The following is a 27448-nucleotide window of genomic DNA, read 5'->3' on the forward strand; positions in this document are numbered from 1 at the left end:
TGTCAGTGAGTGTGGTGCAATGTGTTTGGGTGAAGTGTGTCAGTGAGTGTGGTGCAATGTGTTTGGGTGAAGTGTGTCAGTGAGTGTGGTGCACTGTGTTGGGGTGATGTGTGTCAGAGAGTGTTGTGCAATTTGTTTGGGTGATGTGTGTCAGCGAGTGGGGTGCAATGTGTTTGGATGAAGTGTGTCAGTGAGTGTGGTGCAGTGTGTTTGGGTGAAGTGTGTCAGTGAGTGTGGTGCAATGTGTTTGGGTGAAGTGTGTCAGTGAGTGTGGTGCAATGTGTTTGGGTGAAGTGTGTCAGTGAGTGTGGTGCAATGTGTTTGTGTGAAGCGTGCCAGTGAGTGTGGTGCAGTGTGTTTGGTTGAAGTGTGTCAGTGAGTGTGGTGCAATGTGTTTGTGTGAAGTGTGTCAGTGAGTGTGGTGCAGTGTGTTTGGTTGAAGTGTGTCAGTGAGTGTCGTGCAATGTGTTTGGGTGATGTGTGTCAGTGAGTGTGGTGCAATGTGCTTGGGTGAAGTGTGTCAGTGAGTGTGGTGCAATGTGTTGGGGGGAAGTTTGTCAGTGAGTGTGGTGCAATGTGTTTGGGTGAAGTGTGTCAGTGAGTGTGGTGCAATGTGTTTGGGTGAAGTGTGTCAGTGAGTGTGGTGCAATGTGTTTGGGTGAAGTGTGTCAGTGAGTGTGGTGCAATGTGTTTGGGTGAAGTGTGTCAGTGAGTGTGGTGCAATGTGTTTGGGTGAAGCGTGTCAGTGAGTCTGGTGCAATGTGGGTGAAGTGTGTCAGTGAGTGTGGTGCAATGTGTTTGGGTGAAGTGTGGTGCAATGTGTTTGGGTGAAGTGTGTCAGTGAGTGTGGTGCAGTGTGTTATGGTGAAGTGTGTCAGTGAGTGTGGTGCAGTGTGTTAGGGTGAAGTGTGTCAGTGAGTGTGGTGCAATGTGTTTGGGTGAAGTTTGTCAGTGAGTGTGGTGCAATGTCATTGGGTGAAGTGTGTCACTGAGTGTGGTGCAATGTGTTTGGGTGAAGTGTGACAGTGAGTGTGGTGCAATGTGTTTGGGTGAAGTGTGTCAGTGAGTGTGGTGCAATGTGTTTGGGTGAAGTGTGTCAGTGAGTGTGGTGCAATGTGTTTGGGTGAAATGTGTCAGTGAGTGTGGTGCAATGTGTTTGGGTGAAGTGTGTCAGTGAGTGTGGTGCAATGTGTTTGGGTGAAATGTGTCAGTGAGTGTGGTGCAATGTGTTTGGGTGATGTGTGTCAGTGAGTTTGGTGCAATGTGTTTCAGTGAAGTGTGTCAGTGAGTGTGGTGCAATGTGTTTGGTTGAAGTGTGTCAGTGAGTGTCGTGCAATGTGTTTGGTTTAAGTGTGTCAGCGAGTGTGGTTCAATGTGTTTGGATGAAGTGTGTCAGTGAGTGTGGTGCAATGTGTTTGGGTGAAGTGTGTCAGTGAGTGTGGTTCAATGTGTTTGGATGAAGTGTGTCAGTGAGTGTCGTGCAATGTGTTTGGTTTAAGTGTGTCAGCGAGTGTGGTTCAATGTGTTTGGATGAAGTGTGTCAGTGAGTGTGGTGCAATGTGTTTGGGTGAAGTGTGTCAGTGAGTGTGGTTCAATGTGTTTGGGTGAAGTGTGTCAGTGAGTGTGGTTCAATGTGTTTGGGTGAGGTTCGTCAGTGAGTGTGGTGCAATGTGTTTGGGTGAAGTGTGTCAGTGAGTGTGGTGCAATGTGTTTGGGTGAAGTGTGTCAGTGAGAGTGGTGCAATGTGTTTGCGTGAAGTGTGTCAGTGAGTGTGGTTCAATGTGTTTGGGTGAGGTTCGTCAGTGAGTGTGGTGCAATGTGATTGGGTGAAGTGTGTCAGTGAGTGTGGTGCAATGTGATTGGGTGAAGTGTGTCAGTGAGTGTGGTGCAATGTGATTGGGTGAAGTGTGTCAGTGAGTGTGGTGCAATGTGTTTGGGTGTTGTGTGTCAGTGCGTGTGGTGCAATGTGTTTGGGTGAAGTGTGTCAGTGAGTGTGGTGCAATGTGTTTGGGTGAAGTGTGTCAGTGAGTGTGGTGCAATGTGTTTGGGTATTGTGTGTCAGTGCGTGTGGTGCAATGTTTTTGGGTGAAGTGTGTCAGTGAGTGTGGTGCTATGTTATTGGGTGAAGTGTGTCAGTGAGTGTGGTGCAATGTGTTTGGGTGAAGTGTGTCAGTGAGTGTGGTGCAATGTGTTTGGGTGAAGTGTGTCAGTGAGTGTGGTGCAATGTGATTGGCTGAATGTGTCAGTGAGTGTGGTGCAATGTGTTTGGGTGAAGTGTGCCAGTGAGTGTGCTGCAATGTGTTTGGGTGATGTGTGTCAGTGAGTGTGGTGCAATGTGTTTCAGTGAAGTGTGTCAGTGAGTGTGGTGCAATGTGTTTGGTTGAAGTGTGTCAGTGAGTGTCGTGCAATGTGTTTCGTTTAAGTGTGTCAGCGAATGTGGTTCAATGTGTTTGGATGAAGTGTGTCAGTGAGTGTGGTGCAATGTGTTTGGGTGAAGTGTGTCAGTGAGTGTGGTGCAATGTGTTTGGGTGAAGTGTGTCAGTGAGTGTGCAGCAATGTGTTTGGGTGAAGTGTGTCAGTGAGTGTGGTGCAGTGTGTTTGGTTGGAGTGTGTCAGTGATTGTCCTGCAATGTGTTTGGGTGAAGTGTGTCAGCGAGTGTGGTGCAATGTGTTTGGATGAAGTGTGTCAGTGAGTGTGATGCAATGTGTTTGGGTGAATTGTGTCAGTGAGTGTGGTGCAATGTTTTTGGGTGAAGTGTGTCAGTGAGTGTGGTGCAATGTGTTTGGGTGAAGTGTGTCAGTGAGTGTGGTGCAATGTGTTTGGGTGAAGTGTGTCAGTGAGTGTGGTGCAATGTGTTTGGGTGAAGTGTGTCATTGAGTGTGGTGCAATGTGTTTGGGTGAAGTGTGTCAGTCAGTGTGGTGCAATGTGTTTGGGTGAAGTGTGTCAGTGAGTGTGGTGCAATGTCTTTGGGTGAAGTTTGTCAGTGAGTGTGGTGCAATGTGTTTGGGTGAAGTGTGTCAGTGAGTGTGGAGCAAAGTGTTTGGGTGAGGTTTGTCAGTGAGTGTGGTGCAATGTGGTTGGGTGGAGTGTGTCAGTGAGTGTGGTGCAATGTGTTTGGGTTAAGTGTGTCAGTGAGTGTGGTGCAATGTGTTTGGGTGATGTGTGTCAGTGAGTGTGGTGCAATGTTTTTGTGATGTGTGCGTCAGTGAGTATGGTGCAATGTGCTTGTGTGAAGTGTGTCAGTGGGTGTGGTGCAATGTGTTTGGGTGAAGTGTGTCAGTGTGTGCGGTGCAATGTTTTGGGTGAAGTGTGTCAGTGAGTGTGGTGCAATGTGATTGGGTGAAGTGTGTCAGTGAGTGTGGTGCAATGTGTTTGGGTGAAGTGTGTCAGTGAGTGTGGTGCAATGTGATTGGATGAAGTGTGTCAGTGAGTGTGGTGCAATGTGTTTGGGTGAAGTGTGCCAGTCAGTGTGCTGCAATGTGTTTGGGTGACGTGTGTCAGTGAGTGTGGTGCAATGTGTTTGGGTGAAGTGTGTCATTGAGTGTGGTGCAATGTGTTTGGTTGAAGTGTGTCAGTGAGTGTGGTGCAATGTGTTTGGGTGAACTGTGTCAGTGAGTGTGGTGCAATGTGTTTGGGTGAAGTGTGTCAGTGAGTGTGGTGCAATGTGTTTGGGTGAAGTGTCAGTGAGTGTGGAGCAATGTGTTTGGGTGAAGTGTGTCAGTGAGTGTGGTGCAGTGTGTTTGGTTGAAGTGTGTCAGTGAGTGTCGTGCAATGTGTTTGGATGAAGTGTGTCAGTGAGTGTGGTGCAATGTGTTTGGGTGAAGTGTGTCAGTGAGTGTGGTGCAAATTATTTGGGTGAAGTGTGTCAGTGAGTGTGGTGCAATGTGTTTGTGTGAAGTGTGTCAATGAGTGTGGAGCAATGTGTTTGGGTGAAGTGTGTCAGTGAGTGTGGTGCAGTGTGTTTGGTTGAAGTGTGTCAGTGAGTGTCGTGCAATGTGTTTGGGTGAAGTGTGTCAGCGAGTGTGGTGCAATGTGTTTGGATGAAGTGTGTCAGCGAGTGTGGTGCAATGTGTTTGGGTGATGTGTGTCAGTGAGTGTGGTACAATGTGTTTGGGTGAAGTGTGTCAGTGAGTGTGGTGCAATGTGTTTGGGTGAAGTTTGTCAGTGAGTGTGGAGCAATGTGTTTGGGTGAAGAGTGTCAGTGAGTGTGGTGCAGTGTGTTTGGTTGAAGTGTGTCAGTGAGTGTAGTGCAATGTGTTTGGGTGAAGTGTGTCAACGAGTGTGGTGCAATGTGTTTGGATGAAGTGTGTCAGTGAGTGTGGTGCAATGTTTTTGAGTGAAGTGTGTCAGTGAGTGTGGTGCAATGTGTTTGGGTGAAGTGTGTCAGTGAGTGTGGTGCAATGTTTTTGGGTGAAGTGTGTCAGTGAGTGTGGTGCAATGTGTTTGGGTGAAGTGTGTCAGTGAGTGTGGTGCAATGTGTTTGGGTGATGTGTGTCAGTGAGTGTGGTGCAATGTGTTTCAGTGAAGTGTGTCAGTGAGTGTGGTGCAATGTGTTTGGTTGAAGTGTGTCAGTGAGTGTCGTGCAATGTGTTTGGGTTAAGTGTGTCAGCGAGTGTGGTGCAATGTGTTTGGGTGAAGTGTGTCAGCGAGTGTTGTGCAATGTGTTTGGATGAAGTGTGTCAGTGACTGTGGTGCAGTGTGTTTGGGTGAAGAGTGTCAGTGAATGTCCTGCAATGTGTTTGGGTGAAGTGTGTCAGTGACTGTGGTGCAATGTGTTTGGGTGAAGTGTGTCAGTCAGTGTAGTGCAATGTGCTTGGGTAAAGTGTGTCAGTGAGTGTGGTGCAATGTGTTTGGGCGATGTGTGTCAGTGAGTGTGGTGCAATGTGCTTGGGTGAAGTGTGTCAGTGAGTGTGGTGCAATGTGTTTGGGTGAAGTGTGTCAGTGAGTGTGGTGCAATGTGTTTGGGTGAAGTGTGTCAGTGAGTGTGGTGCAATGTGTTTGGGTGAAGTGTGTCAGTGAGTGAGGTGCACTGTGTTTGGGTGATGTGTGTCAGAGAGTGTTGTGCAATTTGTTTGGGTGATGTGTGTCAGCGAGTGGGGTGCAATGTGTTTGGATGAAGTGTGTCAGTGAGTGTGGTGCACTGTGTTTGGGTGAAGTGTGTCAGTGAGTGTGGTGCAATGTGTTTGGGTGAAGTGTGTCAGTGAGTGTGGTGCAATGTGTTTGGGTGAAGTGTGTCAGTGAGTGTGGTGCAATGTGTTTGTGTGAAGTGTGTCAGTGAGTGTGGTGCAGTGTGTTTGGTTGAAGTGTGTCAGTGAGTGTGGTGCAATGTGTTTGGGTGAAGTGTGTCAGTGAGTGTGGTGCAGTGTGTTTGGTTGAAGTGTGTCAGTGAGTGTGGTGCAATGTGTTTGGGTGAAGTTTGTCAGTGAATGTGGTGCAATGTGTTTGTGTGAAGTGTGTCAGTGAGTGTGGTGCAGTGTGTTTGGTTGAAGTGTGTCAGTGAGTGTCGTGCAATGTGTTTGGGTGAAGTGTGTCAGTGAGTGTGGTGCAATGTGTTTGGGTGATGTGTGTCAGTGAGTGTGGTGCAATGTGCTTGGGTGAAGTGTGTCAGTGAGTGTGGTGCAATGTGTTGGGGGGAAGTTTGTCAGTGAGTGTGGTGCAATGTGTTTGGGTGAAGTGTGTCAGTGAGTGTGGTGCAATGTGTTTGGGTGAAGTGTGTCAGTGAGTGTGGTGCAATGTGTTTGGGTGAAGTGTGTCAGTGAGTGTGGTGCAATGTGTTTGTGTGAAGTGTGTCAGTGAGTGTGGTGCAGTGTGTTTGGTTGAAGTGTGTCAGTGAGTGTGGTGCAATGTGTTTGGGTGAAGTTTGTCAGTGAATGTGGTGCAATGTGTTTGTGTGAAGTGTGTCAGTGAGTGTGGTGCAGTGTGTTTGGTTGAAGTGTGTCAGTGAGTGTCGTGCAATGTGTTTGGGTGAAGTGTGTCAGTGAGTGTGGTGCAATGTGTTTGGGTGATGTGTGTCAGTGAGTGTGGTGCAATGTGCTTGGGTGAAGTGTGTCAGTGAGTGTGGTGCAATGTGTTGGGGGGAAGTTTGTCAGTGAGTGTGGTGCAATGTGTTTGGGTGAAGTGTGTCAGTGAGTGTGGTGCAATGTGTTTGGGTGTAGTGTGTCAGTGAGTGTGGTGCAATGTGTTTGGGTGAAGTGTGTCAGTGAGTGTGGTGCAATGTGTTTGGGTGAAGTGTGTCAGTGAGTGTGGTGCAATGTGTTTGGGTGAAGTGTGTCAGTGAGTGTGGTGCAATGTGGGTGAAGTGTGTCAGTGAGTGTGGTGCAATGTGTTTGGGTGAAGTGTGGTGCAATGTGTTTGGGTGAAGTGTGTCAGTGAGTGTGGTGCAATGTGTTTGGGTGAAGTTTGTCAGTAAGTGTGGTGCAATGTGTTTGGGTGAAGTTTGTCAGTGAGTGTGGTGCAATGTCATTGGGTGAAGTGTGTCAGTGAGTGTGGTGCAATGTGTTTGGGTGAAGTGTGACAGTGAGTGTGGTGCAATGTTTTTGGGTGAAGTGTGTCAGTGAGTGTGGTGCAATGTGTTTGGGTGAAATGTGTCAGTGAGTGTGGTGCAATGTGTTTGGGTGATGTGTGTCAGTGAGTGTGGTGCAATGTGTTTCAGTGAAGTGTGTCAGTGAGTGTGGTGCAATGTGTTTGGTTGAAGTGTGTCAGTGAGTGTCGTGCAATGTGTTTGGTTTAAGTGTGTCAGCGAGTGTGGTTCAATGTGTTTGGATGAAGTGTGTCAATGAGTGTGGTGCAATGTGTTTGGGTGAAGTGTGTCAGTGAGTGTGGTGCAATGTGTTTGTGTGAAGTGTGTCAGTGAGTGTGGTGCAGTGTGTTTGGTTGAAGTGTGTCAGTGAGTGTGGTGCAATGTGTTTGGGTGAAGTGTGTCAGTGAGTGTGGTGCAGTGTGTTTGGTTGAAGTGTGTCAGTGAGTGTGGTGCAATGTGTTTGGGTGAAGTTTGTCAGTGAATGTGGTGCAATGTGTTTGTGTGAAGTGTGTCAGTGAGTGTGGTGCAGTGTGTTTGGTTGAAGTGTGTCAGTGAGTGTCGTGCAATGTGTTTGGGTGAAGTGTGTCAGTGAGTGTGGTGCAATGTGTTTGGGTGATGTGTGTCAGTGAGTGTGGTGCAATGTGCTTGGGTGAAGTGTGTCAGTGAGTGTGGTGCAATGTGTTGGGGGGAAGTTTGTCAGTGAGTGTGGTGCAAAGTGTTTGGGTGAAGTGTGTCAGTGAGTGTGGTGCAATGTGTTTGGGTGAAGTGTGTCAGTGAGTGTGGTGCAATGTGTTTGGGTGAAGTGTGTCAGTGAGTGTGGTGCAATGTGTTTGTGTGAAGTGTGTCAGTGAGTGTGGTGCAGTGTGTTTGGTTGAAGTGTGTCAGTGAGTGTGGTGCAATGTGTTTGGGTGAAGTTTGTCAGTGAATGTGGTGCAATGTGTTTGTGTGAAGTGTGTCAGTGAGTGTGGTGCAGTGTGTTTGGTTGAAGTGTGTCAGTGAGTGTCGTGCAATGTGTTTGGGTGAAGTGTGTCAGTGAGTGTGGTGCAATGTGTTTGGGTGATGTGTGTCAGTGAGTGTGGTGCAATGTGCTTGGGTGAAGTGTGTCAGTGAGTGTGGTGCAATGTGTTGGGGGGAAGTTTGTCAGTGAGTGTGGTGCAATGTGTTTGGGTGAACTGTGTCAGTGAGTGTGGTGCAATGTGTTTGGGTGTAGTGTGTCAGTGAGTGTGGTGCAATGTGTTTGGGTGAAGTGTGTCAGTGAGTGTGGTGCAATGTGTTTGGGTGAAGTGTGTCAGTGAGTGTGGTGCAATGTGTTTGGGTGAAGTGTGTCAGTGAGTGTGGTGCAATGTGGGTGAAGTGTGTCAGTGAGTGTGGTGCAATGTGTTTGGGTGAAGTGTGGTGCAATGTGTTTGGGTGAAGTTTGTCAGTAAGTGTGGTGCAATGTGTTTGGGTGAAGTTTGTCAGTGAGTGTGGTGCAATGTCATTGGGTGAAGTGTGTCAGTGAGTGTGGTGCAATGTGTTTGGGTGAAGTGTGACAGTGAGTGTGGTGCAATGTTTTTGGGTGAAGTGTGTCAGTGAGTGTGGTGCAATGTGTTTGGGTGAAATGTGTCAGTGAGTGTGGTGCAATGTGTTTGGGTGATGTGTGTCAGTGAGTGTGGTGCAATGTGTTTCAGTGAAGTGTGTCAGTGAGTGTGGTGCAATGTGTTTGGTTGAAGTGTGTCAGTGAGTGTCGTGCAATGTGTTTGGTTTAAGTGTGTCAGCGAGTGTGGTTCAATGTGTTTGGATGAAGTGTGTCAATGAGTGTGGTGCAATGTGTTTGGGTGAAGTGTGTCAGTGAGTGTGGTACAATGTGTTTGGGTGAAGTGTGTCAGTGAGTGTGGTGCAATGTGTTTGGGTGAAGTGTGTCAGTGAGTGTTTTGCAATGTGTTTGGGTGAAGTGTGTCAGTCAGTGTGGTGCAATGTGTTTGGGTGAAGTTTGTCAGTGAGTGTGGTGCAATGTGTTTGGGTGAAGTGTGTCAGTGAGTGTGGAGCAATGTGTTTGGGTGAGGTTCGTCAGTGAGTGTGGTGCAATGTGATTGGGTGAAGTGTGTCAGTGAGTGTGGTGCAATGTGATTGGGTGAAGTGTGTCAGTGAGTGTGGTGCAATGTGTTTGGGTGAAGTGTGTCAGTGAGTGTGGTGCAATGTGTTTGGGTGATGTGTGTCAGTGCGTGTGGTGCAATGTTTTTGGGTGAAGTGTGTCAGTGAGTGTGGTGCTATGTTATTGGGTGAAGTGTGTCAGTGAGTGTGGTGCAATGTGTTTGGGTGAAGTGTGTCAGTGAGTGTGGTGCAATGTGTTTGGGTGAAGTGTGTCAGTGAGTGTGGTGCAATGTGTTTGGGTGAAGTGTGTCAGTGAGTGTGGTGCAATGTGTTTGGTTGAAGTGTGTCAGTGAGTGTGGTGCAATGTGTTTGGGTGAACTGTGTCAGTGAGTGTGGTGCAATGTGTTTGGGTGAAGTGTGTCAGTCAGTGTGGTGCAATGTGTTTGGTTGAAGTGTGTCAGTGAGTGTGGTGCAATGTCTTTGGGTGAAGTTTGTCAGTGAGTGTGGTGCAATGTGTTTGGGTGAAGTGTGTCAGTGAGTGTAGTGCAATGTGTTTGGGTGAAGTGTGTCAGTGAGTGTGGTGCAGTGTGCTTGTGTGAAGTCTGGCAGTGAGTGTGGTGCAATGTGTTTGGGTGATGTGTGTCAGTGAGTGTGGTGCAATGTTTTTGTGATGTGTGCGTCAGTGAATGTGGTGCAATGTGTTTGGGTGATGTGTGTCAGTGAGTGTGGTGCAATGTGTTTGGGTGAAGTGTGTCACTGAGTGTGGTGCAATGTGCTTGTGTGAAGTGTGTCAGTGGGTGTGATGCAATGTGTTTGGGTGAAGTGTGTCAGTGAGTGTGGTGCATTGTTTTTGGGTGAAGTGTGACAGTGAGTGTGGTGCAATGTGTTTGGGTGAAATGTGTCAGTCAGTGTGGTGCAATGTGTTTGGGTGATGTGTGTCATTGAGTGTGGTGCAATGTGTTTCAGTGAAGTGTGTCAGTGAGTGTGGTGCAATGTGTTTGGTTGAAGTGTGTCAGTGAGTGTCGTGCAATGTGTTTGGTTTAAGTGTGTTAGCGAGTGTGGTTCAATGTGTTTGGATGAAGTGTGTCAGTGAGTGTGGTGCAATGTGTTTGGGTGAAGTGTGTCAGTGAGTGTGGTGCAATGTGTTTGGGTGAAGTGTGTCAGTCAGTGTGGTGCAATGTGTTTGGGTGAAGTGTGTCAGTGAGTGTGGTGCAATGTCTTTGGGTGAAGTTTGTCAGTGAGTGTGGTGCAATGTGTTTGGGTGAAGTGTGTCAGTGAGTGTGGAGCAATGTGTTTGGGTGAGGTTTGTCAGTGAGTGTGGTGCAATGTGATTGGGTGAAGTGTGTCAGTGAGTGTGGTGCAATGTGATTGGGTGAAATGTGTCAGTGAGTGTGGTGCAATGTGTTTGGGTGAAGTGTGTCAGTGAGTGTGGTGCAATGTGTTTGGGTGATGTGTGTCAGTGCGTGTGGTGCAATGTTTTTGGGTGAAGTGTGTCAGTGAGTGTGGTGCAATGTGATTGGTTGACGTGTGTCAGTGAGTGTGGTGCAATGTGTTTGGGTGAAGTGTGTCATTGAGTGTGGTGCAATGTGTTTGGGTGAAGTGTGTCAGTGAGTGTGGTGCAATGTGTTTGGGTGAAGTGTGTCAGTGAGTGTGGTGCAATGTGTTTGGGTGAAGTGTGTCAGTGAGTGTGGTGCAATGTGATTGGCTGAAGTGTGTCAGTGAGTGTGGTGCAATGTGTTTGGGTGAAGTGTGCCAGTGAGTGTGCTGCAATGTGTTTGGGTGACGTGTGTCAGTGAGTGTGGTGCAATGTGTTTGGGTGAAGTGTGTCATTGAGTATGGTGCAATGTGTTTGGTTGAAGTGTGTCAGTGAGTGTGGTGCAATGTGTTTGGGTGAACTGTGTCAGTGAGTGTGGTGCAATGTGTTTGGGTAAAGTGTGTCAGTGAGTGCAGTGCAATGTGTTTGGGTGAAGTGTGTCAGTGAGTGTGGTGCAATGTGTTTGGGTGATGAGTGTCAGTGAGTGTGGTGCAATGTGTTTGGGTAAAGTGTGTCAGTGAGTGCAGTGCAATGTGTTTGGGTGAAGTGTGTCAGTGAGTGTGGTGCACTGTGTTTGGGTGATGAGTGTCAGTGAGTGTGGTGCAATGTTTTTGGGTGAAGTGTGTCAGTGAGTGTGGTGCAATGTGATTGGGTGATGTGTGTCAGTGAGTGTGGTGCAATGTGTTTCAGTGAAGTGTGTCAGTGAGTGTGGTGCAATGTGTTTGGTTGAAGTGTGTCAGTGAGTGTCGTGCAATGTGTTTGGGTTAAGTGTGTCAGCGAGTGTGGTGCAATGTGTTTGGGTGAAGTGTGTCAGCGAGTGTTGTGCAATGTGTTTGGATGAAGTGTGTCAGTGACTGTGGTGCAGTGTGTTTCGGTGAAGAGTGTCAGTGAATGTCCTGCAATGTGTTTGGGTGAAGTGTGTCAGTGACTGTGGTGCAATGTGTTTGGGTGAAGTGTGTCAGTCAGTGTAGTGCAATGTGCTTGGGTAAAGTGTGTCAGTGAGTGTGGTGCAATGTGTTTGGGCGATGTGTGTCAGTGAGTGTGGTGCAATGTGCTTGGGTGAAGTGTGTCAGTGAGTGTGGTGCAATGTGTTTGGGTTAAGTGTGTCAGCGAGTGTGGTGCAATGTGTTTGGGTGAAGTGTGTCAGCGAGTGTTGTGCAATGTGTTTGGATGAAGTGTGTCAGTGACTGTGGTGCAGTGTGTTTGGGTGAAGAGTGTCAGTGAATGTCCTGCAATGTGTTTGGGTGAAGTGTGTCAGTGACTGTGGTGCAATGTGTTTGGGTGAAGTGTGTCAGTCAGTGTAGTGCAATGTGCTTGGGTAAAGTGTGTCAGTGAGTGTGGTGCAATGTGTTTGGGCGATGTGTGTCAGTGAGTGTGGTGCAATGTGCTTGGGTGAAGTGTGTCAGTGAGTATGGTGCAATGTGTTTCGGTGAAGTGTGTCAGTGAGTGTGGTGCAATGTGTTTGGGTGAAGTGTGTCAGTGAGTGTGGTGCAATGTGTTTGGGTGAAGTGTGTCAGTGAGTGTGGTGCACTGTGTTTGGGTGATGTGTGTCAGAGAGTGTTGTGCAATTTGTTTGGGTGATGTGTGTCTGCGAGTGGGGTGCAATGTGTTTGGATGAAGTGTGTCAGTGAGTGTGGTGCAGTGTGTTTGGGTGAAGTGTGTCAGTGAGTGTGGTGCAATGTGTTTGGGTGAAGTGTGTCAGTGAGTGTGGTGCAATGTGTTTGGGTGAAGTGTGTCAGTGAGTGTGGTGCAATGTGTTTGTGTGAAGTGTGTCAGTGAGTGTGGTGCAGTGTGTTTGGTTGAAGTGTGTCAGTGAGTGTGGTGCAATGTGTTTGTGTGAAGTGTGTCAGTGAGTGTGGTGCAGTGTGTTTGGTTGAAGTGTGTCAGTGAGTGTCGTGCAATGTGTTTGGGTGAAGTGTGTCAGTGAGTGTGGTGCAATGTGTTTGGGTGATGTGTGTCAGTGAGTGTGGTGCAATGTGCTTGGGTGAAGTGTGTCAGTGAGTGTGGTGCAATGTGTTGGGGGGAAGTTTGTCAGTGAGTGTGGTGCAATGTGTTTGGGTGAAGTGTGTCAGTGAGTGTGGTGCAATGTGTTTGGGTGAAGTGTGTCAGTGAGTGTGGTGCAATGTGTTTGGGTGAAGTGTGTCAGTGAGTGTGGTGCAATGTGTTTGGGTGAAGTGTGTCAGTGAGTGTGGTGCAATGTGTTTGGGTAAAGTGTGTCAGTGAGTGTGGTGCAATGTGGGTGAAGTGTGTCAGTGAGTGTGGTGCAATGTGTTTGGGTGAAGTGTGGTGCAATGTGTTTGGGTGAAGTGTGTCAGTGAGTGTGGTGCAATGTGTTTGGGTGAAGTGTGTCAGTGAGTGTGGTGCAGTGTGTTAGGGTGAAGTGTGTCAGTGAGTGTGGTTCAATGTGTTTGGGTGAAGTTTGTCAGCAAGTGTGGTGCAATGTGTTTGGGTGAAGTTTGTCAGTGAGTGTGGTGCAATGTCATTGGGTGAAGTGTGTCAGTGAGTGTGGTGCAATGTGTTTGGGTGAAGTGTGTCAGTGAGTGTGGTGCAATGTGTTTGGGTGAAATGTGTCAGTGAGTGTGGTGCAATGTGTTTGGGTGATGTGTGTCAGTGAGTGTGGTGCAATGTGTTTCAGTGAAGTGTGTCAGTGAGTGTGGTGCAATGTGTTTGGTTGAAGTGTGTCAGTGAGTGTCGTGCAATGTGTTTGGTTTAAGTGTGTCAGCGAGTGTGGTTCAATGTGTTTGGATGAAGTGTGTCAGTGAGTGTGGTGCAATGTGTTTGGGTGAAGTGTGTCAGTGAGTGTGGTGCAATGTGTTTGGGCGAAGTGTGTCAGTCAGTGTGGTGCAATGTGTTTGGGTGAAGTGTGGTGCAATGTGTTTGGGTGAAGTGTGTCAGTGAGTGTGGTGCAATGTGTTTGGGTGAAGTGTGTCAGTGAGTGTGGTGCAGTGTGTTAGGGTGAAGTGTGTCAGTGAGTGTGGTTCAATGTGTTTGGGTGAAGTTTGTCAGTAAGTGTGGTGCAATGTGTTTGGGTGAAGTTTGTCAGTGAGTGTGGTGCAATGTCATTGGGTGAAGTGTGTCAGTGAGTGTGGCGCAATGTGTTTGGGTGAAGTGTGACAGTGAGTGTGGTGCAATGTTTTTGGGTGAAGTGTGTCAGTGAGTGTGGTGCAATGTGTTTGGGTGAAATGTGTCAGTGAGTGTGGTGCAATGTGTTTGGGTGATGTGTGTCAGTGCGTGTGGTGCAATGTGTTTCAGTGAAGTGTGTCAGTGAGTGTGGTGCAATGTGTTTGGTTGAAGTGTGTCAGTGAGTGTCGTGCAATGTGTTTGGTTTAAGTGTGTCAGCGAGTGTGGTTCAATGTGTTTGGATGAAGTGTGTCAGTGAGTGTGGTGCAATGTGTTTGGGTGAAGTGTGTCAGTGAGTGTGGTGCAATGTGTTTGGGTGAAGTGTGTCAGTCAGTGTGGTGCAATGTGTTTGGGTGAAGTTTGTCAGTGAGTGTGGTGCAATGTGTTTGGGTGAAGTGTGTCAGTGAGTGTGGAGCAATGTGTTTGGGTGAGGTTCGTCAGTGAGTGTGGTGCAATGTGATTGGGTGAAGTGTGTCAGTGAGTGTGGTGCAATGTGATTGGGTGAAGTGTGTCAGTGAGTGTGGTGCAATGTGTTTGGGTGAAGTGTGTCAGTGAGTGTGGTGCAATGTGTTTGGGTGATGTGTGTCAGTGCGTGTGGTGCAATGTTTTTGGGTGAAGTTTGTCAGTGAGTGTGGTGCAATGTGTTTGGGTGAAGTGTGTCAGTGAGTGTGGTGCAATGTGTTTGGTTGAAGTGTGTCAGTGAGTGTGGTGCAATGTCTTTGGGTGAAGTTTGTCAGTGAGTGTGGTGCAATGTGTTTGGGTGATGTGTGTCAGTGAGTGTGGTGCAATGTGTTTGGGTGAAGTGTGTCAGTGAGTGTGGTGCAATGTGTTTGGGTGAAGTGTGTCAGTGAGTGTGGTGCAATGTGTTTGGGTGAAGTGTGTCAGTGAGTGTGGTGCAGTGTGTTTGGGTGAAGTGTGTCAGTGAGTGTGGTGCAATGTGTTTGTGTGAAGTGTGTCAGTGAGTGTGGTGCAGTGTGTTTGGTTGAAGTGTGTCAGTGAGTGTGGTGCAATGTGTTTGGGTGAAGTTTGTCAGTGAATGTGGTGCAATGTGTTTGTGTGAAGTGTGTCAGTGAGTGTGGTGCAGTGTGTTTGGTTGAAGTGTGTCAGTGAGTGTCGTGCAATGTGTTTGGGTGAAGTGTGTCAGTGAGTGTGGTGCAATGTGTTTGGGTGATGTGTGTCAGTGAGTGTGGTGCAATGTGCTTGGGTGAAGTGTGTCAGTGAGTGTGGTGCAATGTGTTGGGGGGAAGTTTGTCAGTGAGTGTGGTGCAATGTGTTTGGGTGAAGTGTGTCAGTGAGTGTGGTGCAATGTGTTTGGGTGAAGTGTGTCAGTGAGTGTGGTGCAATGTGTTTGGGTGAAGCGTGTCAGTGAGTGTGGTGCAATGTGTTTGGGTGAAGTGTGTCAGTGAGTGTGGTGCAATGTGTTTGGGTGAAGTGTGTCAGTGAGTGTGGTGCAATGTGGGTGAAGTGTGTCAGTGAGTGTGGTGCAATGTGTTTGGGTGAAGTGTGGTGCAATGTGTTTGGGTGAAGTGTGTCAGTGAGTGTGGTGCAATGTGTTTGGGTGAAGTTTGTCAGTAAGTGTGGTGCAATGTGTTTGGGTGAAGTTTGTCAGTGAGTGTGGTGCAATGTCATTGGGTGAAGTGTGTCAGTGAGTGTGGTGCAATGTGTTTGGGTGAAGTGTGACAGTGAGTGTGGTGCAATGTTTTTGGGTGAAGTGTGTCAGTGAGTGTGGTGCAATGTGTTTGGGTGAAATGTGTCAGTGAGTGTGGTGCAATGTGTTTGGGTGATGTGTGTCAGTGAGTGTGGTGCAATGTGTTTCAGTGAAGTGTGTCAGTGAGTGTGGTGCAATGTCTTTGGTTGAAGTGTGTCAGTGAGTGTCGTGCAATGTGTTTGGTTTAAGTGTGTCAGCGAGTGTGGTTCAATGTGTTTGGATGAAGTGTGTCAATGAGTGTGGTGCAATGTGTTTGGGTGAAGTGTGTCAGTGAGTGTTTTGCAATGTGTTTGGGTGAAGTGTGTCAGTCAGTGTGGTGCAATGTGTTTGGGTGAAGTTTGTCAGTGAGTGTGGTGCAATGTGTTTGGGTGAAGTGTGTCAGTGAGTGTGGAGCAGTGTGTTTGGGTGAGGTTCGTCAGTGAGTGTGGTGCAATGTGATTGGGTGAAGTGTGTCAGTGAGTGTGGTGCAATGTGATTGGGTGAAGTGTGTCAGTGAGTGTGGTGCAATGTGTTTGGGTGAAGTGTGTCAGTGAGTGTGGTGCAATGTGTTTGGGTGATGTGTGTCAGTGCGTGTGGTGCAATGTTTTTGGGTGAAGTGTGTCAGTGAGTGTGGTGCTATGTTATTGGGTGAAGTGTGTCAGTGAGTGTGGTGCAATGTGTTTGGGTGAAGTGTGTCAGTGAGTGTGGTGCAATGTGTTTGGGTGAAGTGTGTCAGTGAGTGTGGTGCAATGTGTTTGGGTGAAGTGTGTCAGTGAGTGTGGTGCAATGTGTTTGGTTGAAGTGTGTCAGTGACTGTGGTGCAATGTGTTCGGGTGAACTGTGTCAGTGAGTGTGGTGCAATGTGTTTGGGTGAAGTGTGTCAGTCAGTGTGGTGCAATGTGTTTGGTTGAAGTGTGTCAGTGAGTGTGGTGCAATGTCTTTGGGTGAAGTTTGTCAGTGAGTGTGGTGCAATGTGTTTGGGTGAAGTGTGTCAGTGAGTGTAGTGCAATGTGTTTGGGTGAAGTGTGTCAGTGAGTGTGGTGCAGTGTGCTTGTGTGAAGTCTGGCAGTGAGTGTGGTGCAATGTGTTTGGGTGATGTGTGTCAGTGAGTGTGGTGCAATGTTTTTGTGATGTGTGCGTCAGTGAATGTGGTGCAATGTGTTTGGGTGATGTGTGTCAGTGAGTGTGGTGCAATGTGTTTGGGTGAAGTGTGTCACTGAGTGTGGTGCAATGTGCTTGTGTGAAGTGTGTCAGTGGGTGTGATGCAATGTGTTTGGGTGAAGTGTGTCAGTGAGTGTGGTGCATTGTTTTTGGGTGAAGTGTGACAGTGAGTGTGGTGCAATGTGTTTGGGTGAAATGTGTCAGTGAGTGTGGTGCAATGTGTTTGGGTGATGTGTGTCATTGAGTGTGGTGCAATGTGTTTCAGTGAAGTGTGTCAGTGAGTGTGGTGCAATGTGTTTGGTTGAAGTGTGTCAGTGAGTGTCGTGCAATGTGTTTGGTTTAAGTGTGTTAGCGAGTGTGGTTCAATGTGTTTGGATGAAGTGTGTCAGTGAGTGTGGTGCAATGTGTTTGGGTGAAGTGTGTCAGTGAGTGTGGTGCAATGTGTTTGGGTGAAGTGTGTCAGTCAGTGTGGTGCAATGTGTTTGGGTGAAGTGTGTCAGTGAGTGTGGTGCAATGTCTTTGGGTGAAGTTTGTCAGTGAGTGTGGTGCAATGTGTTTGGGTGAAGTGTGTCAGTGAGTGTGGAGCAATGTGTTTGGGTGAGGTTTGTCAGTGAGTGTGGTGCAATGTGATTGGGTGAAGTGTGTCAGTGAGTGTGGTGCAATGTGATTGGGTGAAATGTGTCAGTGAGTGTGGTGCAATGTGTTTGGGTGAAGTGTGTCAGTGAGTGTGGTGCAATGTGTTTGGGTGATGTGTGTCAGTGCGTGTGGTGCAATGTTTTTGGGTGAAGTGTGTCAGTGAGTGTGGTGCAATGTGATTGGTTGAAGTGTGTCAGTGAGTGTGGTGCAATGTGTTTGGGTGAAGTGTGTCATTGAGTGTGGTGCAATGTGTTTCAGTGAAGTGTGTCAGTGAGTGTGGTGCAATGTGTTTGGTTGAAGTGTGTCAGTGAGTGTCGTGCAATGTGTTTGGTTTAAGTGTGTTAGCGAGTGTGGTTCAATGTGTTTGGATGAAGTGTGTCAGTGAGTGTGGTGCAATGTGTTTGGGTGAAGTGTGTCAGTGAGTGTGGTGCAATGTGTTTGGGTGAAGTGTGTCAGTCAGTGTGGTGCAATGTGTTTGGGTGAAGTGTGTCAGTGAGTGTGGTGCAATGTCTTTGGGTGAAGTTTGTCAGTGAGTGTGGTGCAATGTGTTTGGGTGAAGTGTGTCAGTGAGTGTGGAGCAATGTGTTTGGGTGAGGTTTGTCAGTGAGTGTGGTGCAATGTGATTGGGTGAAGTGTGTCAGTGAGTGTGGTGCAATGTGATTGGGTGAAATGTGTCAGTGAGTGTGGTGCAATGTGTTTGGGTGAAGTGTGTCAGTGAGTGTGGTGCAATGTGTTTGGGTGATGTGTGTCAGTGCGTGTGGTGCAATGTTTTTGGGTGAAGTGTGTCAGTGAGTGTGGTGCAATGTGATTGGTTGAAGTGTGTCAGTGAGTGTGGTGCAATGTGTTTGGGTGAAGTGTGTCATTGAGTGTGGTGCAATGTGTTTGGGTGAAGTGTGTCAGTGAGTGTGGTGCAATGTGTTTGGGTGAAGTGTGTCAGTGAGTGTGGTGCAATGTGTTTGGGTGAAGTGTGTCAGTGAGTGTGGTGCAATGTGATTGGCTGAAGTGCTGAAGTGTGTCAGTGAGTGTGGTGCAATGTGTTTGGGTGAAGTGTGCCAGTGAGTGTGCTGCAATGTGTTTGGGTGACGTGTGTCAGTGAGTGTGGTGCAATGTGTTTGGGTGAAGTGTGTCATTGAGTATGGTGCAATGTGTTTGGTTGAAGTGTGTCAGTGAGTGTGGTGCAATGTGTTTGGGTGAACTGTGTCAGTGAGTGTGGTGCAATGTGTTTGGGTGAAGTGTGTCAGTGAGTGCAGTGCAATGTGTTTGGGTGAAGTGTGTCAGTGAGTGTGGTGCAGTGTGCTTGTGTGAAGTCTGGCAGTGAGTGTGGTGCACTGTGTTTGGGTGATGAGTGTCAGTGAGTGTGGTGCAATGTTTTTGGGTGAAGTGTGTCAGTGAGTGTGGTGCAATGTGATTGGGTGATGTGTGTCAGTGAGTGTGGTGCAATGTGTTTCAGTGAAGTGTGTCAGTGAGTGTGGTGCAATGTGTTTGGTTGAAGTGTGTCAGTGAGTGTCGTGCAATGTGTTTGGGTTAAGTGTGTCAGCGAGTGTGGTGCAATGTGTTTGGGTGAAGTGTGTCAGCGAGTGTTGTGCAATGTGTTTGGATGAAGTGTGTCAGTGACTGTGGTGCAGTGTGTTTCGGTGAAGAGTGTCAGTGAATGTCCTGCAATGTGTTTGGGTGAAGTGTGTCAGTGACTGTGGTGCAATGTGTTTGGGTGAAGTGTGTCAGTCAGTGTAGTGCAATGTGCTTGGGTAAAGTGTGTCAGTGAGTGTGGTGCAATGTGTTTGGGCGATGTGTGTCAGTGAGTGTGGTGCAATGTGCTTGGGTGAAGTGTGTCAGTGAGTGTGGTGCAATGTGTTTGGGTTAAGTGTGTCAGCGAGTGTGGTGCAATGTGTTTGGGTGAAGTGTGTCAGCGAGTGTTGTGCAATGTGTTTGGATGAAGTGTGTCAGTGACTGTGGTGCAGTGTGTTTGGGTGAAGAGTGTCAGTGAATGTCCTGCAATGTGTTTGGGTGAAGTGTGTCAGTGACTGTGGTGCAATGTGTTTGGGTGAAGTGTGTCAGTCAGTGTAGTGCAATGTGCTTGGGTAAAGTGTGTCAGTGAGTGTGGTGCAATGTGTTTGGGCGATGTGTGTCAGTGAGTGTGGTGCAATGTGTTTGGGTGAAGTGTGTCAGTGAGTGTGGTGCAATGTGTTTGGGTGAAGTGTGTCAGTGAGTGTGGTGCACTGTGTTTCGGTGATGTGTGTCAGAGAGTGTTGTGCAATTTGTTTGGGTGATGTGTGTCTGCGAGTGGGGTGCAATGTGTTTGGATGAAGTGTGTCAGTGAGTGTGGTGCAGTGTGTTTGGGTGAAGTGTGTCAGTGAGTGTGGTGCAATGTGTTTGGGTGAAGTGTGTCAGTGAGTGTGGTGCAATGTGTTTGGGTGAAGTGTGTCAGTGAGTGTGGTGCAATGTGTTTGTGTGAAGTGTGTCAGTGAGTGTGGTGCAGTGTGTTTGGTTGAAGTGTGTCAGTGAGTGTGGTGCAATGTGTTTGTGTGAAGTGTGTCAGTGAGTGTGGTGCAGTGTGTTTGGTTGAAGTGTGTCAGTGAGTGTGGTGCAATGTGTTTGGGTGAAGTTTGTCAGTGAATGTGGTACAATGTGTTTGTGTGAAGTGTGTCAGTGAGTGTGGTGCAGTGTGTTTGGTTGAAGTGTGTCAGTGAGTGTCGTGCAATGTGTTTGGGTGAAGTGTGTCAGTGAGTGTGGTGCAATGTGTTTGGGTGATGTGTGTCAGTGAGTGTGGTGCAATGTGCTTGGGTGAAGTGTGTCAGTGAGTGTGGTGCAATGTGTTGGGGGGAAGTTTGTCAGTGAGTGTGGTGCAATGTGTTTGGGTGAAGTGTGTCAGTGAGTGTGGTGCAATGTGGGTGAAGTGTGTCAGTGAGTGTGGTGCAATGTGTTTGGGTGAAGTGTGTCAGTGAGTGTGGTGCAATGTGGGTGAAGTGTGTCAGTGAGTGTGGTGCAATGTGTTTGGGTGAAGTGTGGTGCAATGTGTTTGGGTGAAGTGTGTCAGTGAGTGTGGTGCAATGTGTTTGGGTGAAGTGTGTCAGTGAGTGTGGTGCAGTGTGTTAGGGTGAAGTGTGTCAGTGAGTGTGGTTCAATGTGTTTGGGTGAAGTTTGTCAGCAAGTGTGGTGCAATGTGTTTGGGTGAAGTTTGTCAGTGAGTGTGGTGCAATGTCATTGGGTGAAGTGTGTCAGTGAGTGTGGTGCAATGTGTTTGGGTGAAGTGTGACAGTGAGTGTGGTGCAATGTTTTTGGGTGAAGTGTGTCAGTGAGTGTGGTGCAATGTGTTTGGGTGAAATGTGTCAGTGAGTGTGGTGCAATGTGTTTGGGTGATGTGTGTCAGTGAGTGTGGTGCAATGTGTTTCAGTGAAGTGTGTCAGTGAGTGTGGTGCAATGTGTTTGGTTGAAGTGTGTCAGTGAGTGTCGTGCAATGTGTTTGGTTTAAGTGTGTCAGCGAGTGTGGTTCAATGTGTTTGGATGAAGTGTGTCAGTGAGTGTGGTGCAATGTGTTTGGGTGAAGTGTGTCAGTGAGTGTGGTGCAATGTGTTTGGGTGAAGTGTGTCAGTCAGTGTGGTGCAATGTGTTTGGGTGAAGTGTGGTGCAATGTGTTTGGGTGAAGTGTGTCAGTGAGTGTGGTGCAATGTGTTTGGGTGAAGTGTGTCAGTGAGTGTGGTGCAGTGTGTTAGGGTGAAGTGTGTCAGTGAGTGTGGTTCAATGTGTTTGGGTGAAGTTTGTCAGTAAGTGTGGTGCAATGTGTTTGGGTGAAGTTTGTCAGTGAGTGTGGTGCAATGTCATTGGGTGAAGTGTGTCAGTGAGTGTGGCGCAATGTGTTTGGGTGAAGTGTGACAGTGAGTGTGGTGCAATGTTTTTGGGTGAAGTGTGTCAGTGAGTGTGGTGCAATGTGTTTGGGTGAAATGTGTCAGTGAGTGTGGTGCAATGTGTTTGGGTGATGTGTGTCAGTGAGTGTGGTGCAATGTGTTTCAGTGAAGTGTGTCAGTGAGTGTGGTGCAATGTGTTTGGTTGAAGTGTGTCAGTGAGTGTCGTGCAATGTGTTTGGTTTAAGTGTGTCAGCGAGTGTGGTTCAATGTGTTTGGATGAAGTGTGTCAGTGAGTGTGGTGCAATGTGTTTGGGTGAAGTGTGTCAGTGAGTGTGGTGCAATGTGTTTGGGTGAAGTGTGTCAGTCAGTGTGGTGCAATGTGTTTGGGTGAAGTTTGTCAGTGAGTGTGGTGCAATGTGTTTGGGTGAAGTGTGTCAGTGAGTGTGGAGCAATGTGTTTGGGTGAGGTTCGTCAGTGAGTGTGGTGCAATGTGATTGGGTGAAGTGTGTCAGTGAGTGTGGTGCAATGTGATTGGGTGAAGTGTGTCAGTGAGTGTGGTGCAATGTGATTGGGTGAAGTGTGTCAGTGAGTGTGGTGCAATGTGTTTGGGTGAAGTGTGTCAGTGAGTGTGGTGCAATGTGTTTGGGTGAAGTGTGTCAGTGAGTGTGGTGCAATGTGTTTGGGTGATGTGTGTCAGTGAGTGTGGTGCAATGTGTTTGGGTGAAGTGTGTCAGTGAGTGTGATGCAATGTGTTTGGTTGAAGTGTGTCAGTGAGTGTGGTGCAATGTCTTTGGGTGAAGTTTGTCAGTGAGTGTGGTGCAATGTGTTTGGGTGAAGTGTGTCAGTGAGTGTGGTGCAATGTGTTTGGTTGAAGTGTGTCAGTGAGTGTGGTGCAATCTCTTTGGGTGAAGTTTGTCAGTGAGTGTGGTGCAATGTGTTTGGGTGATGTGTGTCAGTGAGTGTGGTGCAATGTGTTTGGGTGAAGTGTGTCAGTGAGTGTGGTGCAATGTGTTTGGGTGAAGTGTGTCAGTGAGTGTGGTGCAATGTGTTTGTGTGAAGTGTGTCAGTGAGTGTGGTGCAGTGTGTTTGGTTGAAGTGTGTCAGTGAGTGTGGTGCAATGTGTTTGTGTGAAGTGTGTCAGTGAGTGTGGTGCAGTGTGTTTGGTTGAAGTGTGTCAGTGAGTGTCGTGCAATGTGTTTGGGTGAAGTGTGTCAGTGAGTGTGGTGCAATGTGTTTGGGTGATGTGTGTCAGTGAGTGTGGTGCAATGTGCTTGGGTGAAGTGTGTCAGTGAGTGTGGTGCAATGTGTTGGGGGGAAGTTTGTCAGTGAGTGTGGTGCAATGTGTTTGGGTGAAGTGTGTCAGTGAGTGTGGTGCAATGTGTTTGGGTGAAGTGTGTCAGTGAGTGTGGTGCAATGTGTTTGGGTGAAGTGTGTCAGTGAGTGAGGTGCAATGTGTTTGGGTGAAGTGTGTCAGTGAGTGTGGTGCAATGTGTTTGGGTGAAGTGTGTCAGTGAGTGTGGTGCAATGTGGGTGAAGTGTGTCAGTGAGTGTGGTGCAATGTGTTTGGGTGAAGTGTGGTGCAATGTGTTTGGGTGAAGTGTGTCAGTGAGTGTGGTGCAATGTGTTTGGGTGAAGTGTGTCAGTGAGTGTGGTGCAGTGTGTTAGGGTGAAGTGTGTCAGTGAGTGTGGTTCAATGTGTTTGGGTGAAGTTTGTCAGTAAGTGTGGTGCAATGTGTTTGGGTGAAGTTTGTCAGTGAGTGTGGTGCAATGTCATTGGGTGAAGTGTGTCAGTGAGTGTGGTGCAATGTGTTTGGGTGAAGTGTGACAGTGAGTGTGGTGCAATGTTTTTGGGTGAAGTGTGTCAGTGAGTGTGGTGCAATGTGTTTGGGTGAAATGTGTCAGTGAGTGTGGTGCAATGTGTTTGGGTGATGTGTGTCAGTGAGTGTGGTGCAATGTGTTTCAGTGAAGTGTGTCAGTGAGTGTGGTGCAATGTGTTTGGGTGATGTGTGTCAGTGAGTGTGGTGCAATGTGCTTGGGTGAAGTGTGTCAGTGAGTGTGGTGCAATGTGTTGGGGGGAAGTTTGTCAGTGAGTGTGGTGCAATGTGTTTGGGTGAAGTGTGTCAGTGAGTGTGGTGCAATGTGTTTGGGTGAAGTGTGTCAGTGAGTGTGGTGCAATGTGTTTGGGTGAAGTGTGTCAGTGAGTGAGGTGCAATGTGTTTGGGTGAAGTGTGTCAGTGAGTGTGGTGCAATGTGTTTGGGTGAAGTGTGTCAGTGAGTGTGGTGCAATGTGGGTGAAGTGTGTCAGTGAGTGTGGTGCAATGTGTTTGGGTGAAGTGTGGTGCAATGTGTTTGGGTGAAGTGTGTCAGTGAGTGTGGTGCAATGTGTTTGGGTGAAGTGTGTCAGTGAGTGTGGTGCAGTGTGTTAGGGTGAAGTGTGTCAGTGAGTGTGGTTCAATGTGTTTGGGTGAAGTTTGTCAGTAAGTGTGGTGCAATGTGTTTGGGTGAAGTTTGTCAGTGAGTGTGGTGCAATGTCATTGGGTGAAGTGTGTCAGTGAGTGTGGTGCAATGTGTTTGGGTGAAGTGTGACAGTGAGTGTGGTGCAATGTTTTTGGGTGAAGTGTGTCAGTGAGTGTGGTGCAATGTGTTTGGGTGAAATGTGTCAGTGAGTGTGGTGCAATGTGTTTGGGTGATGTGTGTCAGTGAGTGTGGTGCAATGTGTTTCAGTGAAGTGTGTCAGTGAGTGTGGTGCAATGTGTTTGGTTGAAGTGTGTCAGTGAGTGTCGTGCAATGTGTTTGGTTTAAGTGTGTCAGCGAGTGTGGTTCAATGTGTTTGGATGAAGTGTGTCAGTGAGTGTGGTGCAATGTGTTTGGGTGAAGTGTGTCAGTGAGTGTGGTGCAATGTGTTTGGGTGAAGTGTGTCAGTCAGTGTGGTGCAATGTGTTTGGGTGAAGTTTGTCAGTGAGTGTGGTGCAATGTGTTTGGGTGAAGTGTGTCAGTGAGTGTGGAGCAATGTGTTTGGGTGAGGTTCGTCAGTGAGTGTGGTGCAATGTGATTGGGTGAAGTGTGTCATTGAGTGTGGTGCAATGTGTTTGGTTGAAGTGTGTCAGTGAGTGTGGTGCAATGTGTTTGGGTGAAGTGTGTCAGTGAGTGTGGTGCAATGTGTTTGGGTGAAGTGTGTCAGTGAGTGTGGTGCAATGTGTTTGGTTGAAGTGTGTAAGTGAGTGTGGTGCAATGTCTTTGGGTGAAGTTTGTCAGTGAGTGTGGTGCAATGTGTTTGGGTGAAGTGTGTCAGTGAGTGTAGTGCAATGTGTTTGGGTGAAGTGTGTCAGTGAGTGTGGTGCAGTGTGCTTGTGTGAAGTCTGGCAGTGAGTGTGGTGCAATGTGTTTGGGTGATGTGTGTCAGTGAGTGTGGTGCAATGTTTTTGTGATGTGTGCGTCAGTGAATGTGGTGCAATGTGTTTGGGTGATGTGTGTCAGTGAGTGTGGTGCAATGTGTTTGGGTGAAGTGTGTCACTGAGTGTGGTGCAATGTGCTTGTGTGAAGTGTGTCAGTGGGTGTGGTGCAATGTGTTTGGGTGAAGTGTGTCAGTGAGTGTGGTGCAATGTTTTTGGGTGAAGTGTGACAGTGAGTGTGGTGCAATGTGTTTGGGTGAAATGTGTCAGTGAGTGTGGTGCAATGTGTTTGGGTGATGTGTGTCATTGAGTGTGGTGCAATGTGTTTCAGTGAAGTGTGTCAGTGAGTGTGGTGCAATGTGTTTGGTTGAAGTGTGTCAGTGAGTGTCGTGCAATGTGTTTGGTTTAAGTGTGTTAGCGAGTGTGGTTCAATGTGTTTGGATGAAGTTTGTCAGTGAGTGTGGTGCAATGTGTTTGGGTAGTGTGTCAGTGAGTGTGGTGCAATGTGTTTGGGTGAAGTGTGTCAGTCAGTGTGGTGCAATGTGTTTGGGTGAAGTGTGTCAGTGAGTGTGGTGCAATGTCTTTGGGTGAAGTTTGTCAGTGAGTGTGGTGCAATGTGTTTGGGTGAAGTGTGTCAGTGAGTGTGGAGCAATGTGTTTGGGTGAGGTTTGTCAGTGAGTGTGGTGCAATGTGATTGGGTGAAGTGTGTCAGTGAGTGTGGTGCAATGTGATTGGGTGAAATGTGTCAGTGAGTGTGGTGCAATGTGTTTGGGTGAAGTGTGTCAGTGAGTGTGGTGCAATGTGTTTGGGTGATGTGTGTCAGTGCGTGTGGTGCAATGTTTTTGGGTGAAGTGTGTCAGTGAGTGTGGTGCAATGTGATTGGTTGAAGTGTGTCAGTGAGTGTGGTGCAATGTGTTTGGGTGAAGTGTGTCATTGAGTGTGGTGCAATGTGTTTGGGTGAAGTGTGTCAGTGAGTGTGGTGCAATGTGTTTGGGTGAAGTGTGTCAGTGAGTGTGGTGCAATGTGTTTGGGTGAAGTGTGTCAGTGAGTGTGGTGCAATGTGATTGGCTGAAGTGTGTCAGTGAGTGTGGTGCAATGTGTTTGGGTGAAGTGTGCCAGTGAGTGTGCTGCAATGTGTTTGGGTGACGTGTGTCAGTGAGTGTGGTGCAATGTGTTTGGGTGAAGTGTGTCATTGAGTATGGTGCAATGTGTTTGGTTGAAGTGTGTCAGTGAGTGTGGTGCAATGTGTTTGGGTGAACTGTGTCAGTGAGTGTGGTGCAATGTGTTTGGGTGAAGTGTGTCAGTGAGTGCAGTGCAATGTGTTTGGGTGAAGTGTGTCAGTGAGTGTGGTGCAGTGTGCTTGTGTGAAGTCTGGCAGTGAGTGTGGTGCACTGTGTTTGGGTGATGAGTGTCAGTGAGTGTGGTGCAATGTTTTTTGGGTGAAGTGTGTCAGTGAGTGTGGTGCAATGTGATTGGGTGATGTGTGTCAGTGAGTGTGGTGCAATGTTTTTGGGTGAAGTGTGTCAGTGAGTGTGGTGCAATGTGATTGGGTGAAGTGTGTCAGTGAGTGTGGTGCAATGTGTTTGGGTGAAGTGTGTCATTGAGTGTGGTGCAATGTGTTTGGGTGAAGTGTGTCGGTGAGTGTGGTGCAATGTGTTTGGGTGAAGTGTGTCAGTGAGTGTGGTGCAGTGTGTTTGGTTGAAGTGTGTCAGTGAGTGTCGTGCAGTGTGTTTTGTGTGAAGTGTGTCAGTGCGTGTGGAGCAATGTGTTTGGGTGAAGTGTGTCAGTGAGTGTGGTGCAATGTGTTTGGGTGAAGTGTGTCAGTGAGTGTGGTGCAATGTGTTTGGGTGAAGTGTGTCAGTGAGTGTGGAGCAATGTGTTTGGGTGAAGTGTGTCAGTGAGTGTGGTGCAATGTGTTTGGGTGAAGTGTGTGAGTGAGTGTGGTACAATGTGTTTGGGTGAAGTGTGTCAGTGAGTGTGGTGCAATGTGTTTGGGTGAAGTGTGTCAGTGAGTGTGGAGCAATGTGTTTGGGTGAAGTGTGTCAGTGAGTGTAGTGCAATGTGTTTGGGTGAAGTGTGTCAGTGAGTGTGGTGCAGTGTGCTTGTGTGAAGTCTGGCAGTGAGTGTGGTGCAATGTGTTTGGGTGAAGTGTGTCATTGAGTGTGGTGCAATGTGTTTGGGTGAAGTGTGTCAGTGAGTGTGGTGCAATGTGTTTGGGTGAAGTGTGTCAGTGAGTGTGGTGCAATGTGTTTGGGTGAAGTGTGTCAGTGAGTGTGGTGCAGTGTGTTTGGTTGAAGTGTGTCAGAGAGTGTCATGCAATGTGTTTGTGTGAAGAGTGTCAGTGCGTGTGGAGCAATGTGTTTGGGTGAAGCGTGTCAGTGAGTGTGGTACAATGTGTTTGGGTGAAGTGTGTCAGTGAGTGTGGTGCAATGTGTTTGGGTGAAGTGTGTCAGTGAGTGTGGAGCAATGTGTTTGGGTGAAGTGTGTCAGTGAGTGTGGTGCAATGTGTTTGGGTGAAGTGTGTCAGTGAGTGTGCTGCAATGTGTTTGGGTGAAGTGTGTCAGTGAGTGTGGTGCAATGTCTTTGGGTGAAGTTTGTCAGTGAGTGTGGTGCAATGTGTTTGGGTGAAGTGTGTCAGTGAGTGTGGTGCAATGTGTTTGGGTGAAGTGTGTCAGTGAGTGTGGTGCAATGTGTTTGGGTGAAGTGTGTCATTGAGTGTGGTGCAATGTGTTTGGGTGAAGTGTGTCAGTGAGTGTGGTGCAATGTGTTTGGGTGAAGTGTGTCAGTGAGTGTGGTGCAATGTGTTTGGGTGAAGTGTGTCATTGAGTGAGGTGCAATGTGATTGGGTGAAGTGTGTCAGTGAGTGTGGTGCAATGTGTTTGGGTGAAGTGTGTCAGTGAGTGTGGTGCAATGTGTTTGGGTGAAGTGTGTCATTGAGTGTGGTGCAATGTGATTGGGTGAAGTGTGTCAGTGAGTGTGGTGCAATGTGTTTGGGTGAAGTGTGTCATTGAGTGTGGTGCAATGTGTTTGGGTGAAGTGTGTCAGTGAGTGTGGTGCAATGTGTTTGGGTGAAGTGTGTCAGTGAGTGTGGTGCAATGTGATTGGCTGAAGTGTGTCAGTGAGTGTGGTGCAAATTATTTGGGTGAAGTGTGTCAGTGAGTGTGGTACAATGTGTTTGGGTGACGTGTGTCAGTGAGTGTGGTGCAATGTGTTTGGGTGAAGTGTGTCATTGAGTGTGGTGCAATGTGTTTGGTTGAAGTGTGTCAGTGAGTGTGGTGCAATGTGTTTGGGTGAACTGTGTCAGTGAGTGTGGTGCAATGTGTTTGGGTGAAGTGTGTCAGTCAGTGTGGTGCAATGTGTTTGGTTGAAGTGTGTCAGTGAGTGTGGTGCAATGTCTTTGGGTGAAGTTTGTCAGTGAGTGTGGTGCAATGTGTTTGGGTGAAGTGTGTCAGTGAGTGTAGTGCAATGTGTTTGGGTGAAG

The sequence above is a fragment of the Somniosus microcephalus genome, chromosome 6, assembly GCF_052327205.1.
Source record: "Somniosus microcephalus isolate GS21.2 chromosome 6, FLI_Smic_1.0, whole genome shotgun sequence".
Taxonomy (NCBI): Eukaryota; Metazoa; Chordata; class Chondrichthyes; order Squaliformes; family Somniosidae; genus Somniosus; species Somniosus microcephalus.